We start from the raw sequence: 15,054 nt of genomic DNA on the forward strand, positions 1-15,054 counted from the left end.
CATGGAAAATCTGTTCTTGGGATCCCTGGGTGGCGCAGCGGTTTGGCGCCTGCCTTTGGCCCAGGGTGCGATCCTGGAGACCCGGGATTGAATCCCACATCGGGCTCCCAGTGCATTGAGCCTGCTTCTCCCTCTGCCTGTGTCTCTGCGCCTCTCTCTCTCTCTCTGTGACTATCATAAATAAATAAAAATTAAAAAAAAAAAAAAAGAAAATCTGTTCTTCAGTGCAGCCACCTTCAGTAATGACCTTAGCTGGATCTTCTGGATAGTTCGCTGCCGCTTCTACGTCAGCTGCTCCACCCTGCACGTTGATGTCATGGAGATGGTGTCTTGCCTTAAGCCTCATGAACCAACCTCCACTAGCTTCAGACCTTCCTTCCGTAGCTTCCTCCCCTCTCTCAGCCTTCACAGAATTGAAGAGAGTTGGGGCCTTGGTCTGGATTGGCCTTTGACCTCAGGGAATATCGTGGCTGGTTTGATCTTCTCTCCAGACCACTGAGACTTTCTCCATAACAGCATTAAGGCTGTTTTAGTTGCTTATCATTCAATGTGATCACTGGAGCAGCACTTTTCATTTCCTTCTAGAATTTTTCCTTTGTATTCACCACTTGGTTAACTGTTTAGGGTGAGAGGCCTAGCTTCTGGCCTTACTCAGCTTCTGACACGCCTTCCTCACTGAGCTTAACCGCTTCTAGCTTCTGATTTCACGTGCAAGACATGGGATTCCTCCTCTCACTTGAAAATCTAGAGGCTTTTTCAGGGTCATCAATTGGTCTGACATCAATATTGTTGTGTCTCAGAGCGGGGAGGCCCGAGGACGGGGAGGGGGTCGGAAACAACGGGCCGGTGGGGCAGTCAGGACACAAACACGTCTGTTAGGCTTGCTCATTATACGGCTGTGATTCACGGTGCCCCCAAATAGAGTAATCTCGAAAAAGTTTATAATATTGCAAGAATTACCAAAATGTGACACAGAGATGTGAAACGAGGAAATCCTGTTGAAAACAACGGTGCCAACAGTCTTGCTTGACCCAAACCTTGAATTTGTGAAAAACAAAACAAAATGAAAAACTGCAGTATCTGCAAAGCACAATCCAATGACGTGCAATAAAATGAGGTCTGGCTGTAACATCCAGTGGGCCGTCCTAACCATTTTTTTAAAGATTTTATTTATTTGAGAGCGAGGGAGAGAGAGGGAGTGAGCACGTGTATGAGCAGGGGAGAGGCAGAGGGAGAAGGAGAAGCAGGCTCCCTGCTGAGCAGGGAGCCCGATGCGGGCTCGGTCCCAGGACCCTGGGGTCATGACCTGAGCCGAAGGCAGATGCCTAACCGACTGAGCCACCCAGGTGCCCCCAGCTGAACCATTTGTAAGTGTACAGTTCAGTTAACATTAACTGTGTTCGCGCTGTTGTGTGACAGATTTCCAGAAGTTTTTCTTGCACAACTGAAACTCTGCACCCATTGAGCCAGCGGCTCTTATTCATGCCTGCCCCTCAGACTTCAGAGGGAGGACCCGCTGACCTCAGATTCACCCAGCTGGCTCTAGGAGGCTGAGCACCTTGGATTCTTGGTCTCCACGTTGTGCAGACCCGCATGTACTACCCGAGGACTGAATTCTGACCGGGGCCTGCAGTCGGAGGAGATTAAATCGACGGAAGCCCTGGTGCAGGCCTTACCCGTCTCGTTCTCCCCGGGACCCAGCAGGTGGGCTCACGAATGGTGTCCCTCTCGGGCAAGTCTGTGCACCGAGCTTCTCTTTAGTTTTTATTCTCACAGCCGTGGTTCGAAGTCATTTGTCGTCACTCGGCGGGGGGGGGGGGGGGGCGGGGGGGGGCCTTTGTGCGCTGGGCCCCTCTGGTCTGACCATGAAGCCAGCGTCCGACTTTGGGGGGGGGTGTGCTGTGCTGAGACAGGGCCTTCAGCCTGGACGGAAGCAGGGCCCTAGAACAGCTGGCAGGCTGGCTCCCACGGGGGGCGGGGGTGGTGCAGCCCTCCCGGGGGGCAGGGGAGGACCGGAGCGGCCACCCCCTCCTGGATCCCATCCCTGATGGAAGATGCTCCCGGGCTGGGGCTCCTGGGAGTCCCTGGGAGCCAGGTGACCCAATTCCTGGCCTTTCTGGAAGGGGGCTTCCCCCAGCCCCCTGTGTCCGGGCGTCAACCGCCTCTGGCCAGTGTGGACCACCCGGATCCAGGCCCGGCTCCCCGCAGCTTCACCCTCGTCGAGTGTCTCCATGTGCAGGGCGGAGGGCGGGAGCCGCCTGAGCCCCCAGAATCCTCTCCAGAATCCTCCCAGGTAGACTCACGGGGAAGCTTCTTTCACAAGATGCTGTTTTCCAAAAGGAAGCACGATGCTGATTTTCGCCAGGACGGATATTTGCGGCGCTTCGGGCCCGGTGAGCGCCGTTGGTGAGCGCCGTTGGCTTGCACGCGGCCGGGAACCTGCCGGGCAGAGCGGGCCGGGCTCGGCTTGTCCTGACGCCCGGTTCCGGGGTGCCCGCTCCCGCCGCTGGGGAGACCCGGGGCCTCGGAGCCTGCAGGTGCAGCCACCGGCCTGCCTCGGGCATATTCCAGAAGGAAACGCGGATTTACGGGGCCTGAGTTCTGTGCACAAAACAAATGGACAGGACCGGTTGGGGCGCAGCTCGGGCATCTGTCGGGGCACCCGGCTCGCACCCCGACCCATTCCCTCGCACCCCGATCCACTCCCCCAGAGCCCCGGAGCCCCGGGCCACTGCGCACAAGGCAGGCGGGCAACTTGGCTGCGCCCGCAAAGTGGGGAATCTCAGCGCCCCCGACACCTGCTCCCCGCGCCCCGCTGGCCTCACCCCGCGGCCTGGGGTCGTGGGCACAGGCTGGGCCCCGAGCCCCGAGCCGCACGTTGCACGTTCTCCTGCCCGAGCCCGAGGCAGCCAGGGAGTAGTCGGCTGCAGTGTGTAAACCCATCCCATTTGGCAACTGCTGTCTTCATTCAGAATTTTCTGGAATTCCAGTGGCCAGCCTTGGCGGTTTTTTTTTTTTTTTTTTAAATCTTCAGACGTGCGAGGCACTTGGCCCCCTCCCTCGGATGCGGCCCCGAGGCAAGGGGACCCAGACACAGCAGGGCCAGCTGCAGGAGCCCCGTGTTCGGTGTTCGGTGGCTCCCTGGCGCCCGGCCGTCCTCCTTACACACCGGATGCCGTTTGTGACACAGCAAAGCACGGGGAAATGCGAGCAACACAAACGCGTGATAGGGGCCCAGTGAAGGGCAGTGGACCCGCTGCTGCTCTGAAAGGTCTTGCTGGTGTCCGAGCCCCCAAACCCCCCTCAGGCTTTGAGAAGGCCCGTACCAGCCCCTGGTAGACGCAGGCCCGGCGAGTCTCCTGCCTCATGCTTTTTTGTTTCAGATTTTATGATTGATTCCTGAGACACAGAGAGAGACAGAGACAGAGACAGAGACAGAGAGAGGCAGAGACCCAGGCAGATGGGGAAGCAGGCTCCACGCAGGGAGCCCGACGAGGGACTCTATCCCGGGACCCCGGGGTCACGCCCTGAGCCGAAGGCAGGCGCTCAACCCCTGAGCCCCCCGGGCGCCCCCAAATGCAACACCAGTGTAGTCACCATACCGGGTTCTATCGGTTTCGGATACACAGCAGAGTGACCTGACAACTCTATTCCGCCCTCAGACCTCAAAATAAGGGCAAGAATTTTTTTTTTTTTCATTTAGAACATACCTTGAGGCTAAGGACAAAATAATGTTCTCGTTCACAAAATCCAAGTTTCTGCTCTGTTAGCCTCTGCGCCAGTCCCCTGTGCTCTCGGCAGGGGACCAGCCTTCACGGGGGGGCGAGACCCCAATCTCGAGGGGGCAGGAGTCAAGGCCAGCCTGGGTGGGCCCCTCCTCGCAGAGGGTGTAGCCCAGGGGCTGGGGTGGGCCGGCCTGCCCCCCAGAGGCCTCGGCCTGTGCTCCCACGGCCCCCCCACGGAGGGCTCCCCGGGGTCCTGACCTGCGGTCCCTGCCCGCCCCCAGGGATGCTGCCCCGCAGCCGCCCCTGCCTGAGGCTCTCCTGGGCCTCCACCCCGATGCCCTCTGGCTCCTGCCCTGGCGCCCCCGGGCCCCTGCCCTGCCCCTCCCGGCATCCGGTGTCCCCAGCCCCCTTCCTGCCACCTGCCGGCAAGATGAGGTCGAGGTCGGGGGTGGGCCCATCCAGAGATGGGGACCCGGACACACCCAGGGGGAGGACCGCCTGAGATGGGGAGGGAGGAGAGGTGGCACCTGCACACGACGAGGACAGCGGCCTCCGGGGCACATTGGTCTGGCACTTCCAGCCTCCAGAGGTCCCTATGGAGCTGGTCCTGGTCCTGGTCCTACTCGCCCTCCCCTGGGCTCCCCACTCTGCAAGCCCCGGGGTGCTGGTGCCCGGATGTGCTGTCCTTTCCACCTGCATCCCCCGGCCTCCCCATCTCCCGCCACCTCCCACCTCCCCAGGCCCCCTACCCCCGCATCTCCCACCTCCCAGTGCCCCTCTACCCCCTCCCCCGCCCCCGCCCCCTCCCATCTCTGCCAGGCCACCTACCCCCCACCTTCCCCTACTCCCCCACCTCCCACCCCCCAACCTCCCGCCTCCCTGGGCCCCCGGGAAGCCCCCACCTCCCACCTCCCCTTACCTCTCCACCTCCCCCCACCCCCTCCCACTTCCTCCTACCCCCTTACCCCTCCCCCCCTCCTCGGGGCCCCCCCACGCCACGTCCCCGGGGCCCCTCCCCCCACCACCTCCCAGCTGCTCCCTATACCCCGCCACCTCCCCCCTCCCCCTCCCCCGCTCCCTCCCGCCTCCCGGGCCCCCAGGGCGCCCCCACCCACCTGTGTCCCTGGCCTTTGCTCCGTGAGCGCCTCGCACCCGAGTGGCTGGAAACTCAGTGCACGGCCCTCCTCCCCTTCCTCCCCTCTTCCTTGACCCTCCTCCCCCTCCTCCCAGGCCCTCCTCCCCTCCTCCCCTCCTCCTTGGCCCTCCTCCCCCTCCTCCTGGGCCCTCCTCCCCTCCTCCCCTCCTCCCCCTCCTCCTTGGCCCTTCTCCTCCCCCTCCCCCCTCCTCCCCGGCCCTCCTCCCCTCCTCCTTGGCCCTCCTCCCCCTCCTCCCCGGGGCTCGCGGTCCCCTCTGCAAACTAGAGGCTCCCCTTTCCTTCCAACCTAACCAAACAGGGTCCCTCTGCTTCACCCTCGGCGGCTGCGGTCCCTTAGGGGCTGAACCGGCAGGGGCCCGGGGCACCGAGGCCCTGAGCCCCCCGCGGTCCCGGGCACCCCGCCCCCGCCCCCCGGCCGCACCCCTCCGCCCGCGCCCTCTCTAGCTGCCGCTCCTCTGAGATCTCCTCCAGGGGCGCCGGGGCGCAGGCCGTGACCCCGGGTCCCGGGATCGAGTCCTGCCTTGGGGTCCTGCGGGGAGCCTGCTCCTCCCCCTGCCCGGGTCTGCCTCTCTCTGTGTCTCTCATGAATAAATACATTTTCCTTTAAATCTCCTCCAGAAAAGGCACCGTGAGCTCCTAGGCGGGGTCTTGATGCTCCCTTGGCCACCGGGTGCCCCGCATCACTGTAACCGCCCTCTGCTCCTCCTCATCCCAGGCATGGAGCAGGGTGAGCCCAGGGCCTGCACCGTGTGTGGGGCACTGGCTAACCGCTTTAATTAATTAATGAATTTATTTATTTATTTATTTATTTATTTATTTATTTAAAGGTTTTATTTATTCATTCATGAGAGACACAGAGAGAGGTAGAGACCCAGGCAGAGGGAGAAGCAGGCTTCATGCGGGGAACCCCATGTGGGACTCGATCCCGGGACCCCGGGGTCACGTCCTGAGCTGAAGGCAGATGCTCAAGCACTGAGCCACTCAGGTGCCCCTGGCTAACCGCTTTACGTGCTTGACCTCACTTCATCCTTCAACAACCCTGGGAGGGGGCTGCTTTCCGTAACCCCCAGCTCACAGATGAAGAAACTGAGGCACACGGAGTTGCAACAACCTGTCTGGGGTCATAGTCCACGGCTGGTATAGTTCACCACGTTCCTATCATCCCCTTGAATTGTGCTCTGTTTCCGTGGCTCCCTGCTCTGGAGAATAGGAACCACATCTGATTTATGGTGGGGTCCCTAAGGCTCAGCATGACTTCTGATAAGTAGTAGTTGCCATGTGGGACCGAGGAGAATAAAACAGACTGTCCCCCTGGGTCAACCGGCCCAGCAAAGGCCAGGTGCCTCAGGAGGCTTGGCTCGCGTTTGGCTCTTGCTGGGCCGAGGCTGGCTTTGGGGTAGGCCCAGTGCGCGCCCACGTGCGATCCGCGCTGGCTCTAAGAAAGGAACCCTCCCTCGCCAAAAATGACCTTTCCTGCCTTTTCAACCAAGTTTCGAATCTCTGCAACTGAACAAAGACCTTCAATCTGTAAGTATAAGCAGAGATTCCAAAGAAAATACAGCCAGTCAGTTTTTGGTTTGGCATTTCCCAATTTTACCTGTTGTTCACTTTGTTGATATAGAGACTAACCCTTCCCCCTTATCCATTAAATCCAGAATCCATAATGCTCTTTTTTTTTTTTTATAGTCACAACAAATGTATGCGTAAGTATAGTTAGCACGTGGCCACCAGTCTACTAAAAGCTTTCCAGCTTTTTGTTATTTTATGTGGGGCATGAAGGTCAAGTGAGGATGATAATTAGAAGGTTTGTTTTAAAGAAAACAGAATGCTTCTTTATCAGTAGGAGCTTTATAAAATAAACTTAAAAATGGAAGTGTAATATACACAGAGAAAATCCACCAATCCTGAGAATATAGCCCAGTGAATTATCACAAAGTGAACGCATCTGGACCACTGGCCCCCAGATCGGGAGACAGAGTATTACCAGAGTCACCTTCCCCCACAAACACCCCCTCGTAGCACTAGGGTAATGGGTGTAGTGATCTGTTATGCCGTAGGTTAGTTTTACCTGCTTTTGAACTTCATATCTATGGACTCCTATAGGACGCATCTTCTGCCTCTGGCTTCTTTTGCTCATCATCACGTGGGTGGGATTCATCAAGTATACACAGAAGCCACATACTAATCCGTTTTCACTTCTCTAAGCATTCCTTTTATGGACGTACTGCCACGTGCCTGTCCGTCCTCCTGGTGCTGGACATTTGGTGCTATTATGAATATTGCTGCTGTAAACGTTCTAGTGCCCCTCACCGGTGACAATATGCACGCATTTCTTTGGAGTCTATGCCTAGGAGTGGAATTTCTGGATAACAGGGTATGCTCAGCTTTACTGGATACTCCTAAAGAGTGTCCCAAGGTGGTTGTGCTCTTTTATACTTCCCCTGCGGAATGAGTGGGAACGAGTGGGAATGAGTGGATGACGCCGTGGTTACTCTACATTCTGCCTGGCCCTGGGGATTAACAGTCTTCAATGTCAGCCATTCTGGTAGGTGTGTGCTGGTTTCTTACTGTGGGTTAAGTTTGTCATATAGCTTATGAGGTTGAATATGTGTTTTTTGTTTATTCATGAGAGACACAGAGAGGCAGAGACACAGGCAGAGGGAGAAACAGGCTCCATGCAGGGAGCCCGACGCAGGACTCGATCCCAGGACCCCAGGATCATGACCTGAAGTAGATGCTCAACCACTGAGCCACCCAGGTGCCCCAGATGAATAATTTTTATATGCGTTTTGAACATTCAGATACCCGTCCTTCCCTTTTTGGTGATGCATCTGTTCATTTAATTAATTAGATTACTTTTTATTTTTATTTTTTTAAAGATTTATTTATATATTTATTCATGATAGACATAGAGAGAGAGAGAGAGAGAGAGAGAGAGGCAGAGACACAGGAGGAGGGAGAAGCAGGCTCTATGCCGGGAGCCCAACATGGGACTCGATCCCGGATCTCCAGGATCGCGCCCTGGGCCAAAGGCAGGCGCTAAACCACTGAGCCACCCAGGGATCCCTAGATTACTTTTTATTATGGTGACATATATATAGTATTTAGCTTTTTTCAATATCCAATCCCATGGTATCAGTACATTCACGTTGTCATGCAGTCACCACCATCCACTTCTAGGTTGCTCATCTCTGAAGTTTTTTTTTCAATCGGGTTATCAGCCTTTTTCTTCTTAATTTGTAGGACCTCGTTACATTTTCTGGACGTGAGTACTGTGTCTGTTACATATATTATGAATATATTGCTCCATCTATGACCCTTTCACTCTCTTATTTTACAACTAAAAAGCATAGAAAAAATGAAAATGCAAAGGCAACCTATGGAATGGGAGTAAATATTTAAAAACCACACATCTAGTAAGAGGTTAAGATCCAAAATAGATAAGGAGCTCATGTACCTCAATAGCAAATGATAATAATAATAACACAATAATAATAATCCAACTTGAACATGACCGAAGGGCCTGAATAGACATTTTTTTTTTTCCAAAGAAGACATCCAAATGGCAAAAGGGACGTGAAAAAGTTCTCAATATCACTCATCATCAGGAACCAAATCCAGGCCACAACGAGATGGCACGTCACACTTGTTAAAATGGCTATGATCAAAAAGACAAGCGAGAACAAGTGGTGGTGAGGATGTGGAGAAGAGGGGACCTTTGTGCACTGTTGGTAGGGATGTAAATTGGTGCAGCCACTGGGGAAAACTGTATGTAGATTATTTAAAAAATTAAATATAGAACTACCCTCTGATCCGGCCATTCTACTGCTGAGTGTATTTCTGAAGGAGATAAAATCACTCTCTGACTGTGCTCTCTGCGCCCCATGTTGGTCACGGCATCGCCTACAAGAGCTAAGACACAGAGACAATCTAAGTGTCCGTCAATGGATGAATGGATAAAACGGGTATAGGTCTATGCATCTATATGGAAAGGAATATATATGAATATCTGATATGTCTGTAATATATATATGAAATCATATGAATATTATTTAGCCATAAAATAGAAGGAAATCCTGCCATTTGTGACCGTGGGATGACCCCGGAGGGCATTGTTCTAAGTGAGGTAAGTCAGAGAAAGTCAGATGCTGTATGTCCTCACTCATATGCCACCCCCCGCCCCAGTTGAACTCACATCAACAGGTTGGAGATTGCTGGAGGTTGGGGGGGTGGGTGGAAAATGGGTGCGGGGAGTCAAAAGCTAGAAGCCTCCAGTTACAAGTAATGTGTAGCCTGGTGAGTAGAGTCACTGCTGTCATCGTGCAAATTGGCAGTTGCTGAAAGAGTAAATCCTGAAAGTTCTCATCACAAGAAAACAACTCGCAACCATGTGAGGGGACGGATGTCAACTCAACTTCCTGTGGTGCTCATCTCACAGGACGTGCATGCGTCAGGTCCTTGTGCTGTAGGCCTCGACTTACACGGCGTTATAGGTCAAAACCGGGGAGAAAGGGATTCTTCGTTTTTACTATGGTCTGAGGTACCCATCCCTCCAGGGAGAGGAGCTGAGGATGTGTGTGTGCGCGTGTGCGTGTGTGTGTGTGTGTGTGTTCTGTTGAAGGAAATCCTTACCTGCCTCCTAGGGAGCTTTTAGAATCCACCCATCAATGCAGGGCACACATTTAAGGGGTGCAGGTGTCCAGGAGGCGCCCCAGCCTTTCGTGCGTCTGTTTCCCTCACTGTCTGGGAATGGAGAACTTTAAACACACAATAAAAATTTCACCTACAAAAACCACCTATTTGCCTGGTGGGCTCCGATCGGGTATTACAAGGAGTTAGAGAACCATGAATTTGTGACAAAGAACAAGTCAGGGGCTGCTTAGGGAGAGGGAGCGTGGGGAGGGGGTGGGGGCGGGAAGCTGGGGTGGTGGATGTTCACTCTTTTTTATTAGTAAAAAAAGAAAGATTTTATCTATTTAGGAGAGACACAGAGAGAGAGGCAGAGACCCAGGCAGAGGGAGAAGCAGGCTCCTGCGGGGAACCCCATGTGGGACTCGATCCCAGGACCCTGGGGTCACGACCTGAGCCCAAGGCAGCCACTCAACCTCTGAGCTCCCCGGGCGCCCCAGATGTTCACCGTCTTGATTATGGTGATGACGTCACGGGCGTACACATACATCAAAATGGAGCAAGTTGCACCCCTTAAATAGGTGCCCTTCATTGCACGCCACTTGGCCCTCAGTCTCCCAACACGCACACAGGCGCACGTTTGCACACACACGTGTGCACACAGCTCGCTTGCAGTGAAGTGTTTCAAGAGCTGCTTCAACCACTCGACCAGGAGCATCGGTCTCCCCAGAGCCACCTGCTCTGCAGGAGCCGTGGTCTTTCCGTGTCCTGGTCACCGGGAGGCCCAGACACCGGATGCCACGTGGGCCGGCAGAGGGGAGGCCTGGCCGGAGTCCTGGGTGGGGGTTCACTCCTACCCTGTCCCCGTCCCCGTCCCTGTCCCGCTACCACAACACGCGGTGGCCGGAGCTTTCGACTTGAAGCTCAGGGTCCCCGCCGGTCCTTCGCTGGGTCAGGGGACGAGGCCCAGCTGAGCGTCTCCCAGGCGAGCTGCGCACCGAGCTGCTGTGACAGCCGCCGTCTGCAGGGACCAAGAGTCACAGGCCACTCTGTTCTCTCCCAACCTGTTTCTGTAACAGCTCTCACCGCGGGGGCCTTTGAGCTCCAGCCGCTCGGCTTTCCGGGGATAAAGGGCGGAAGCAGGCCCAGTGGTGACTGTCGCGGGGACGGCGCGACGGGCAGGCCCTTCCAGCCACGTATGAGCGTGGGGACTGTTTCCCTCATTAAAATGGTGCTGCTGGTGCTGCTGCTGGTCCAGGGGGCGGTGCCGTGCGGGTGGCGGAGGCTCCACCTGCCACCGGGGATGCGCAGCCTTCTCTGGGGGCCCCGGCCCGTGCACCCCGCTGGGCTGGCCCCTCCGGTGAGCAACGGCTGCTGGGGCCGCCGGCCTCGCCCCGTGGCCAGGGCTTGCAGGCCGGAGCGCCCGAGCCCACCAGGGCCTGGTCAGCGCCGGCTCCACAGTAGGAGGAAGAGCCGCCTTGCTGAGCCCCAGAGCAAAGCGTCCCGAAGGCTCCCACTCAGCAGCCCCCAAACGCCCAGCAGTGGACCGAGGGCGACCGTGGCCTGGGGAATGAATCGTCTGCTTCCTAGTGAAATCTAGAGAGTTCACATCGGCCTTGAAGGGCTGCACCTTGAACACAGGGGCGTTAGCCCAGCGAACCAGAGGTGACACCAAGGAAACCCCCATCGGAGCCGAGATCTCAATGGGGAAACCAGGGGGACAAGGCCTATGCTTGTCCGGCTGAGTGCATCAGTGCCCGAACACTCGGGCAAGGCCTCCTGGGAGAATCTGGATTATGATTCCCGGGATAGAGACCAGGGGTATTGCACCAACTGGTGTATTTTATAGAAATCAGTTCTGGGGCAGCCCCGGTGGCTCAGCGGTTTGGACCTTCAGCCCAGGGCCTGATCCTGGGGACCCAGGATCGAGTCCCATGTTGGGCTCCCTGCATGGAGCCTGCTTCTCCCTCTGCCTGTGTCTCTGCCTCTCTCTCTCTGTGTGTCTCTCATGAATAAATGAATAAAATCTTAAAAAAAAATAAATCATTTCTGTAAACATGCTTGTAAAAATCAAAACATCACACCAATTTAGTTGAAAAGTAAACTGGCCCTTGCGGTGACTGGTGAGAGCCAAATCAAAGTCTGGCGCACTTTCTGCGCATGTGTATCTGTCTCTCACCACCCAAAGGTATTTGCTTCCTGATTTGGGCAATGAAAGGCAGACCCCGAGCTTGAGTCAGGAGGGACAGCTCATATTCCAAGTGAATTTGTTTCCTTAGTTTTTTTGTTTTGTTTTGTTTTGTTTTCTTAGTTTAAGACAGTGAAGAGCAAGAGTTTACATAACAAAGAATGTATCCAAAAAGTCATCTGACTTTAGTGGGGGCGCCTAGCTGGCTCAGCCAGTAGAGCATGTGACTCTCAGTCTCAGGGTCATGAGTTCAAGCCCCATGTTGGGTGTAGAACTTACTTTAAAAAAAAAACCCGACAAAACTGAACCATAAAATTCAAGTGTAAAAAATAAAAGTCATCTGACCTTATTTGACTCTTAAACTCGACAGTGGAAGTTTGGATAGCAACGATTCCTATAATAACATACGTGTCACAAGTATACAAATTGCTTCTAAAGTTCAAGAGGCCATAAATGTCACATTTACATATATTTCTAGATATATTTCTAGACAAAATCAAGTCTGCTTTTTAGTTGCTCATGAGAAATGAGAAAATGGGAAAGTTCAAGGGCTCACAGCTCTTTCTCCCTTCCTTGGGTTATGTATTCCAGGACCCAAGGGTCCACAGAGCTCAGGGGACAATGAGGCAGAGAAAGTGAGGTTTTTTTTTTTTTTATGATTTTATTTTTTGTGTAATCTCTACACTTAACATGAGGCTCGACCTCACAACCAAGAGTCACATGCTCCGCTGACTGAGCCAGCCAGGCGCCCTGAGATAGTTGTTCTTGGGTGTAGTTCGGTTGCTGTCAAACACTGCCCCAACATTTACTATGGAATGACCTTATTTTTTTTTTTAAGATTTTATTTATTAGTTCATGAGAGACACAGGGAGAGAGAGAGAGGCAGAGACACAGGCAGAGGGAGAAGCAGGCTCCGTGCGGGGAGCCCAAAGTGGGACTCAATCCCAGGACCCCAGGATCAGGCCACTGAGCCACTCGGGCTGCCTTACGGGATGGCCTTAGAGAAATTATATAACCTTCCTAAAACTCATCTGAAAAATGGAGTATGTTATAATTCTAATACAATTAGAAATCATTAATAATTACCACTCTAAGAGATTAATATCATATGAATATTTACTACTACTACATCATCATCAATATCATATTCATTTTAAGAGTTGCACACAATTCCACTGTATGAGCATAAAACCACTTATGCATCCAGTCCCTCATAAAAGGATATTTAAATGCAAACAATAAACAGGATGTTAAAATGAAAATTTTATCTAAGACCCTACTACCTATCCTATGTATCTTTATATTTATATTTCTTATCTATTTATTGATCAAATACCAAAGTAAGCTGTGAGACTGGTCACCCCGAGTGTACTCATTATCTTCCACTGCATAACAAATTGCTCTGAAACTTAGTGTCTTAAAATATCAGCGTTTATCATCTCATAGTTTCCGGAACACAGATCCAGGTATGGCTGAGCTGGATCCTGTGGCTAGCGGTCCCTAACTGGCTGCGGTTGGCCAGGCTGCATTTGTCTCACAGCTGGACTGGGTGGGGCAGGATTCCTGATTCCTTCCAAGCTCAATCATGTGGGCACTGGCAGGATTTACTCCTCTTGGGTTGTTAGCCTGAGGGCCTCAGCTCCTCACTGGCCGTTGGTGGAAATCGCCCTCAGTTTCTTGGCCTCTCCTGATAGCACCCCACAACATGGCAGCTGGCTTCTCCGGAGTGAACAAGATGAGGCAGAAAGAGAACAAGTGTGTGCAAGATGGAAGTCCCCATCTTTCACAGCCAGATTTCAGAACTGACACCCCATCGCATTTTCCATAATCTATTTGTTAAAAACAAGGCATTTGGTCCATCCCACACAGAAGAGGAAGGGATTACACAAGAGTGTGAGTGTTGGGAGTTGGGATCATGGGGACCCGATTTAGAAACTGTCTACCAAACCCACACTCAGGAACTTGCAAAGATAAAATAACTTCAAATCAGGTACATGTTTGTTAAATTCCACACCCTCATTGAAAATGTAAGAGGGTCAGATCCTATCATTTACTGAGTAGGGTCAAAATCTCCCATAATGATGTTGTGCTTGTCACTTTTTTTGTAGTAGAGCTGTCAATTTTTGCTTTATATATTTTGGGGATAAGTTAAGTAGGGCACAGAAATTCGGTGTTTCATCTTTCAGTAGTGCTCAGTCTGCTGTCATTATAAAATAATGCTTTTTTCTAACATGCTTTTTGCTTTAAGTTTTTGACAATATGGTTATAGCAGGGTTTTGTTGTTGTTTGGTGTCTGCACAATATATATTTTCTACCTCTTTATTTTGAGCTTTTCAGTTTTTGAGATTTTTTTTTTTTTGGTAACTATCATATACGTGTTTCCAGATATTTCATACATTCAGTCCCCTTCATTTAATTTTTTATATTAATATTTTGATATTAATACCATGTCAGCTGTGTTTATTATTCATCCTTTTTCATTCCTTTCTTGTTTATTTTGGATCAATTAAGTATTTTCCCCATTTTCTCCCTATGTTAGTTTAGAGGATATAATAACTTTAAAAAATTTTGAGATAAAATTCAAATACCATAAAAGTAACCATTTTAATGGCAGTCAATGGTTTTTAGTAGTGTTCACAAGGTTGTGCAAACATCACCACTAATTCCAGAACATTTTCACCAACCCAAAAGAAAACCCTGTACTTGTTAGCAGTTCACTTCCTATTTTGTCTCCCTTCCCCCACTTCCAGTTCCCTGGAAACCACTAATCTACTTACCGTTTCTATGGATTTGTCTATTCTGGACATTTCATATAAACGGAATCATACAATATGTGGCCTTTTGTTTCTGGCTTCTTTCTTCAACTTAGCATAATGTTTTCAAGGTTCAATCCCATTGTAGCATTTATCAATATTTACGTCCTTTTTACTGCCAGATAACAGTTCATTATTTGGATATACCATATTTTGTTTATTCGTTCACTAGTTGATAAACATTGGGGTTGTTTCCACTTTTTGACTATTATGAATAATGATGTTATGGACATTTAGGTACAGTATTTGGTTGAGAACTCGTTTTCAGTTCTCTTGAGTATATAACCAGGAGTCCATTTATTTGCAGAGTTCACAGTAACTCTATGTTACAGCCAAGTTGTTTAGCATGGTGGCTGCACCAATTTGCATTCCTACTAGCTATGTAATAAGATTCCAGTTTTTCCATATATTCATTGGTATTTGTTATTTTCCATTACAGCCATCCTGGTGTTGTAAAGTGCTATCTTCATGGTAGTTTTGATTTTTCTTTCCATAATGATTAATGATATTGAACATCTTTTCATGTATTTATTGATCACGTAT

The sequence above is a fragment of the Canis lupus genome, chromosome 37 (genome assembly GCF_048164855.1).
Source record: "Canis lupus baileyi chromosome 37, mCanLup2.hap1, whole genome shotgun sequence".
Taxonomy (NCBI): Eukaryota; Metazoa; Chordata; class Mammalia; order Carnivora; family Canidae; genus Canis; species Canis lupus.